We start from the raw sequence: 8284 nt of genomic DNA on the forward strand, positions 1-8284 counted from the left end.
CTCATCGACAACCAAAGTGACCCGAGTGCCTGCGTAGCTAGTGTTGTATCTGGTTGGCCATGGACAAGTACACGATTCGCATCCTTGCACTAGGAGCCCTAGTGTGTCTACATCTCGTATGCTCTGCTACTGTTGCTCAATGTAAGGCAGCTAGCACACCAATATTTATGTATCTTCACAATGCTTAATTTTTCTTCACTTGTCCTGGCTGGAAGTATGTACCTAGTATAGCTATCAAAGGCCTTTCTATTTTGCTTTGTAACTGGTTCCATCGTTTATATGCATATATATACATACACACTACTCTAAAATAATTGCATAACGATGGTTGTTCGTTTGTTATTACTCCATAATATACAGGCCAAATCATGGCTGACACCGACAGCAAGAAGATCGATCTACCAGACGGGCTATGCGTTGAAATATCTCCTGACGGTTGTACATACCACGATGGTCTTTGCTTCCATTGTTTGGTAACTGACGTCTACTACCCCACTATGGATGACTGCAAGAGCAATTGCAACAAATCCTCGTCTTTACAAGACGTGCTAGTTGCCATGACAACCTCCCCTCCTCCTCCTTTATCTGCTCCTTAATTTTCCGGCCTTGACAATGGTTATATGTACAGGATTGTCCCCTGAAAATAATGCCTATGTGCGGAAACCAGTTATGCAATGCGAGTAATATACTGCAGCAGTTGTTGCTGAGTATTTTGGTTTGGCAAATCACATTTGAACCTTTACTAGGAATTGTTGGGAGAGCGATGAAATGACTCGCAAGCACAGATGCTCCGGAAATCTGAGTGGTACAGCTTAGCTTGGGATCTGTATCGGTTAAATCTGTGTCGCATATACGTTTTAGAATACAGAGGTGAATACATCTGCAGATGGGCTATACTGGACCATAGTACTAACTCCTCGCAAAGTCGCAAGTCTCCTCTCTTCAAGCCCATCGATGTCCCATGCAAAATAAAATGAAATAAGTCCATCGATCTCTCACTTAAAAAGAGTCCTATGGCTATGGATGACCAGGGAGGCCGCCCTTGGCCAATATCCGGCGCCGGTGAGTTCGTCTACCCTGTCATGGTGGGTTTCTCATCTATCCTACCTCTCATGAGGCGTCCGGTTCTTGTCTTTCCCAAGCTCACATTAATATTCCCAAATCAGCCCTCGGCCGGCCTTGGCGACATCATCTTCATCCACTCCCGTGCTGCACACACCCATTTCTCTGATCGCTTAAAGCAACTCTAGCCGAGCCCATAAAAGATACAGGAGTATTTGGCCGGGTAAACCTTAATGGAGTAAATTTAGTCCACTAAGTTTTGGTCGGTTCTAGCTGATCCCCTAAATTTAGCGGAGTAAAATCAAATTTGGTTAAGATGGACATAGATTCGATCTAAACAAACTTCTAAACCAAAATTCGACACATAATTTACATTATCATCCGTCGAAACATAGTTCAAAGCGATACTAAAACTTGAACTCAAACATAAGCTAAAATCTAAATCTAACCAAAAAAATTAGTCGCTATTCGACTTTGCGAGGGAGAGCAAGTCCTCCCTAGAGATTCCACCGCCCATGGGGTCAGTCCCTAGGTCGTCTTCATTGTATCCAGGAAGGTCCTTCACCACACCTCGATGTTGAAGCTGTCATCGTTGCCGCCTCCACTGCCACCATTGTTGCCGCCTCCACCGAGCCAGCTCGTCATCGACCAGCGCCCACGTGCATCTAGGGATCATACATTCAACAGGGGGTGACTCCATGAGTCAGGTGATCCACAAAAACCGCATGAGCTAGAGTCCGCCATATGGCTGTGTGCCCCAACATCATTTGTTGGTAAAGAATGTATGGATAGATGCCAAAGGAACAGCCTCAGGTTTCCCGGCACCAGAACTTTCCATAAACTTTTCCATGAGCCCTCTTCAGCAGCCGAGGTGGAGGAACCACCCCTTTGATCTAAGCAAGACTATTGGAGAATTAATTACAATTCTGAAATATACAAATATAGACATAGGAGATAAGTCCAACCAAATTTGGGAACTTGTCTAATAAGGGAGAAAACTAGTCTGACTTGATTTGTGCTTTTAATGAGGGTTCATAATATAGGATGATATTAAATAAATCCAATTTTATTGCTTGATGGTTTACACGGGATAAGGATGACAGGTTCTCTCTTCTCTCAATATATACGATCGACTCATGTGCTCATTGGTAACCAAACATTTCTCATCGACAACCAAAGTGACCCGAGTGCCTGCGTAGCTAGCGTTGTATCTGGTTGGCCATGGACAAGTACACGATTCGCATCCTTGCACTAGGAGCCCTAGTGTGTCTACATCTCGTATGCTCTGCTACTGTTGCTCAATGTAAGGCAGCTAGCACACCAATATTTATTTATCTTCACAATGCTTAATTTTTCTTCACTTGTCCTGGCTGGAAGTATGTACCTAGTATAGCTATCAAAGGCCTTTCTATTTTGCTTTGTAACTGGTTCCATCGTTTATATGCATATATATACATACACGCTACTCTAAAATAATTGCATAACGATGGTTGTTCGTTTGTTATTACTCCATAATATACAGGCCAAATCATGGCTGACACCGACAGCAAGAAGATCGATCTACCAGACGGGCTATGCGTTGAAATATCTCCTGACGGTTGTACATACCACGATGGTCTTTGCTTCCATTGTTTGGTAACTGACGTCTACTACCCCACTATGGATGACTGCAAGAGCAATTGCAACAAATCCTCGTCTTTACAAGACGTGCTAGTTGCCATGACAACCTCCCCTCCTCCTCCTTTATCTGCTCCTTAATTTTCCGGCCTAGACAATGGTTATATGTACAAGATTGTCCCCTGAAAATAATGCCTATGTGCGGAAACCAGTTATGCAATGCGAGTAATATACTGCAGCAGTTGTTGCTGAGTATTTTGGTTTGGCAAATCACATTTGAACCTTTACTAGGAATTGTTGGGAGAGCGATGAAATGACTCGCAAGCGCAGATGCTCCGGAAATCTGAGTGGTACAGCTTAGCTTGGGATCTGTGTCGGTTAAATCTGTGTCGCATATACGTTTTAGAATACAGAGGTGAATACATCTGCAGATGGGCTATACTGGACCATAGTACTAACTCCTCGCAAAGTCACAAGTCTCCTCTCTTCAAGCCCATCGATGTCCCATGCAAAATAAAATGAAATAAGTCCATCGATCTCTCACTTAAAAAGAGTCCTATGGCTATGGATGACCAGGGAGGCCGCCCTTGGCCAATATCCGGCGCCGGTGAGTTCGTCTACCCTGTCATGGTGGGTTTCTCATCTATCCTACCTCTCATGAGGCGTCCGGTTCTTGTCTTTCCCAAGCTCACATTAATATTCCCAAATCAGCCCTCGGCCGGCCTTGGCGACATCATCTTCATCCACTCCCGTGCTGCACACACCCATTTCTCTGATCTCTTAAAGCAACTCTAGCCGAGCCCATAAAAGATACAGGAGTATTTGGCCGGGTAAACCTTAATGGAGTAAATTTAGTCCACTAAGTTTTGGTCGGTTCTAGCTGATCCCCTAAATTTAGCGGAGTAAAATCAAATTTGGTTAAGATGAACATAGATTCGATCTAAACAAACTTCTAAACCAAAATTCGACACATAATTTACATTATCATCCGTCGAAACATAGTTCAAAGCGATACTAAAACTTGAACTCAAACATAAGCTAAAATCTAAATCTAACCAAAAAAATTAGTCGCTATTCGACTTTGCGAGGGAGAGCAAGTCCTCCCTAGAGATTCCACCGCCCATGGGGTCAGTCCCTAGGTCGTCTTCGTTGTATCCAGGAAGGTCCTTCTCCACTCCTTGATGTTGAAGCTGTCATCGTTGCCGCCTCCACTGCCACCATTGTTGCCGCCTCCACCGAGCCAGCTCGTCATCGACCAGCGCCCACGTGCATCTAGGGATCATACATTCAACAGGGGGTGACTCCATGAGTCAGGTGATCCACAAAAACCGCATGAGCTAGAGTCCGCCATATGGCTGTGTGCCCCAACATCATTTGTTGGTAAAGAATGTATGGATAGATGCCAAAGGAACAGCCTCACGTTTCCCGGCACCAGAACTTTCCATAAACTTTTCCATGAGCCCTCTTCAGCAGCCGAGGTGGAGGAACCATCCCTTTGATCTAAGCATGACTATTGGAGAATTAATTACAATTATGAAATATACAAATATAGACATAGGAGATAAGTCCAACCAAATTTGGGAACTTGTCTAAAAAGGGAGAAAATTAGTCTGACTTGATTTGTGCTTTTAATGAGGGTTCATAATATAGGATGATATTAAATAAATCCAATTTTATTGCTTGATGGTTTACACGGGATAAGGATGACCGGTTCTCTCTTCTCTCAATATATACGATCGACTCATGTGCTCATTGGTAACCAAACATTTCTCATCGACAACCAAAGTGACCTGAGTGCCTGCGTAGCTAGTGTTGTATCTGGTTGGCCATGGACAAGTACACGATTCGCATCCTTGCACTAGGAGCCCTAGTGTGTCTACATCTCGTATGCTCTGCTACTGTTGCTCAATGTAAGGCAGCTAGCACACCAATATTTATGTATCTTCACAATGCTTAATTTTTCTTCACTTGTCCTGGCTGGAAGTATGTACCTAGTATAGCTATCAAAGGCCTTTCTATTTTGCTTTGTAACTGGTTCCATCGTTTATATGCATATATATACATACACACTACTCTAAAATAATTGCATAACGATGGTTGTTCGTTTGTTATTACTCCATAATATACAGGCCAAATCATGGCTGACACCGACAGCAAGAAGATCGATCTACCAGACGGGCTATGCGTTGAAATATCTCCTGACGGTTGTACATACCACGATGGTCTTTGCTTCCATTGTTTGGTAACTGACGTCTACTACCCCACTATGGATGACTGCAAGAGCAATTGCAACAAATCCTCGTCTTTACAAGACGTGCTAGTTGCCATGACAACCTCCCCTCCTCCTCCTTTATCTGCTCCTTAATTTTCCGGCCTAGACAATGGTTATATGTACAAGATTGTCCCCTGAAAATAATGCCTATGTGCGGAAACCAGTTATGCAATGCAAGTAATATACTGCAGCAGTTGTTGCTGAGTATTTTGGTTTGGCAAATCACATTTGAACCTTTACTAGGAATTGTTGGGAGAGCGATGAAATGACTCGCAAGCGCAGATGCTCCGGAAATCTGAGTGGTACAGCTTAGCTTGGGATCTGTGTCGGTTAAATCTGTGTCACATATACGTTTTAGAATACAGAGGTGAATACATCTGCAGATGGGCTATACTGGACCATAGTACTAACTCCTCGCAAAGTCGCAAGTCTCCTCTCTTCAAGCCCATCGATGTCCCATGCAAAATAAAATGAAATAAGTCCATCGATCTCTCACTTAAAAAGATTCCTATGGCTATGGATGACCAGGGAGGCCGCCCTTGGCCAATATCCGGCGCCGGTGAGTTCGTCTACCCTGTCATGGTGGGTTTCTCATCTATCCTACCTCTCATGAGGCGTCCGGTTCTTGTCTTTCCCAAGCTCACATTAATATTCCCAAATCAGCCCTCGGCCGGCCTTGGCGACATCATCTTCATCCACTCCCGTGCTGCACACACCCATTTCTCTGATCTCTTAAAGCAACTCTAGCCGAGCCCATAAAAGATACAGGAGTATTTGGCCGGGTAAACCTTAATGGAGTAAATTTAGTCCACTAAGTTTTGGTCGGTTCTAGCTGATCCCCTAAATTTAGCGGAGTAAAATCAAATTTGGTTAAGATGAACATAGATTCGATCTAAACAAACTTCTAAACCAAAATTCGACACATAATTTACATTATCATCCGTCGAAACATAGTTCAAAGCGATACTAAAACTTGAACTCAAACATAAGCTAAAATCTAAATCTAACCAAAAAAATTAGTCGCTATTCGACTTTGCGAGGGAGAGCAAGTCCTCCCTAGAGATTCCACCGCCCATGGGGTCAGTCCCTAGGTCGTCTTCGTTGTATCCAGGAAGGTCCTTCACCACTCCTCGATGTTGAAGCTGTCATCGTTGCCGCCTCCACTGCCACCATTGTTGCCGCCTCCACCGAGCCAGCTCGTCATCGACCAGCGCCCACGTGCATCTAGGGATCATACATTCAACAGGGGGTGACTCCATGAGTCAGGTGATCCACAAAAACCGCATGAGCTAGAGTCCGCCATATGGCTGTGTGCCCCAACATCATTTGTTGGTAAAGAATGTATGGATAGATGCCAAAGGAACAGCCTCACGTTTCCCGGCACCAGAACTTTCCATAAACTTTTCCATGAGCCCTCTTCAGCAGCCGAGGTGGAGGAACCATCCCTTTGATCTAAGCATGACTATTGGAGAATTAATTACAATTATGAAATATACAAATATAGACATAGGAGATAAGTTCAACCAAATTTGGGAACTTGTCTAAAAAGGGAGAAAATTAGTCTGACTTGATTTGTGCTTTTAATGAGGGTTCATAATATAGGATGATATTAAATAAATCCAATTTTATTGCTTGATGGTTTACACGGGATAAGGATGACCGGTTCTCTCTTCTCTCAATATATACGATCGACTCATGTGCTCATTGGTAACCAAACATTTCTCATCGACAACCAAAGTGACCTGAGTGCCTGCGTAGCTAGTGTTGTATCTGGTTGGCCATGGACAAGTACACGATTCGCATCCTTGCACTAGGAGCCCTAGTGTGTCTACATCTCGTATGCTCTGCTACTGTTGCTCAATGTAAGGCAGCTAGCACACCAATATTTATGTATCTTCACAATGCTTAATTTTTCTTCACTTGTCCTGGCTGGAAGTATGTACCTAGTATAGCTATCAAAGGCCTTTCTATTTTGCTTTGTAACTGGTTCCATCGTTTATATGCATATATATACATACACACTACTCTAAAATAATTGCATAACGATGGTTGTTCGTTTGTTATTACTCCATAATATACAGGCCAAATCATGGCTGACACCGATAGCAAGAAGATCGATCTACCAGACGGGCTATGCGTTGAAATATCTCCTGACGGTTGTACATACCACGATGGTCTTTGCTTCCATTGTTTGGTAACTGACGTCTACTACCCCACTATGGATGACTGCAAGAGCAATTGCAACAAATCCTCGTCTTTACAAGACGTGCTAGTTGCCATGACAACCTCCCCTCCTCCTCCTTTATCTGCTCCTTAATTTTCCGGCCTAGACAATGGTTAGATGTACAAGATTGTCCCCTGAAAATAATGCCTATGTGCGGAAACCAGTTATGCAATGCGAGTAATATACTGCAGCAGTTGTTGCTGAGTATTTTGGTTTGGCAAATCACATTTGAACCTTTACTAGGAATTGTTGGGAGAGCGATGAAATGACTCGCAAGCGCAGATGCTCCGGAAATCTGAGTGGTATAGCTTAGCTTGGGATCTGTGTCGGTTAAATCTGTGTCACATATACGTTTTAGAATACAGAGGTGAATACATCTGCAGATGGGCTATACTGGACCATAGTACTAACTCCTCGCAAAGTCGCAAGTCTCCTCTCTTCAAGCCCATCGATGTCCCATGCAAAATAAAATGAAATAAGTCCATCGATCTCTCACTTAAAAAGAGTCCTATGGCTATGGATGACCAGGGAGGCCGCCCTTGGCCAATATCCGGCGCCGGTGAGTTCGTCTACCCTGTCATGGTGGGTTTCTCATCTATCCTACCTCTCATGAGGCGTCCGGTTCTTGTCTTTCCCAAGCTCACATTAATATTCCCAAATCAGCCCTCGGCCGGCCTTGGCGACATCATCTTCATCCACTCCCGTGCTGCACACACCCATTTCTCTGATCTCTTAAAGCAACTCTAGCCGAGCCCATAAAAGATACAGGAGTATTTGGCCGGGTAAACCTTAATGGAGTAAATTTAGTCCACTAAGTTTTGGTCGGTTCTAGCTGATCCCCTAAATTTAGCGGAGTAAAATCAAATTTGCTTAAGATGAACATAGATTCGATCTAAACAAACTTCTAAACCAAAATTCGACACATAATTTACATTATCATCCGTCGAAACATAGTTCAAAGCGATACTAAAACTTGAACTCAAACATAAGCTAAAATCTAAATCTAACCAAAAAAATTAGTCGCTATTCGACTTTGCGAGGGAGAGCAAGTCCTCCCTAGAGATTCCACCGCCCATGGGGTCAGTCCCTAGGTCGTCTTCGTTGTATCC

The 8284-nt window shown here is 43.6% G+C and overlaps 2 long non-coding RNA genes across 2 annotated transcripts; both read left to right on the forward strand.

Moving 5' to 3' along the window:
• Nucleotides 1–2239: 2239 nt before the first annotated feature.
• LOC119320468 lies at nt 2240–2894 on the forward strand. The gene is made up of 2 exons (XR_005155016.1): nt 2240–2365; nt 2585–2894. It is a non-coding gene; the product is annotated as an uncharacterized LOC119320468 (long non-coding RNA).
• Nucleotides 2895–4452: 1558 nt separating this feature from the next.
• Nucleotides 4453–5118, forward strand: LOC119320239. The gene is made up of 2 exons (XR_005154870.1): nt 4453–4589; nt 4809–5118. It is a non-coding gene; the product is annotated as an uncharacterized LOC119320239 (long non-coding RNA).
• Nucleotides 5119–8284: the final 3166 nt, after the last annotated feature.

The sequence above is a fragment of the Triticum dicoccoides genome, chromosome 6B (assembly GCF_002162155.2).
Source record: "Triticum dicoccoides isolate Atlit2015 ecotype Zavitan chromosome 6B, WEW_v2.0, whole genome shotgun sequence".
Classification (NCBI taxonomy): Eukaryota; Viridiplantae; Streptophyta; class Magnoliopsida; order Poales; family Poaceae; genus Triticum; species Triticum dicoccoides.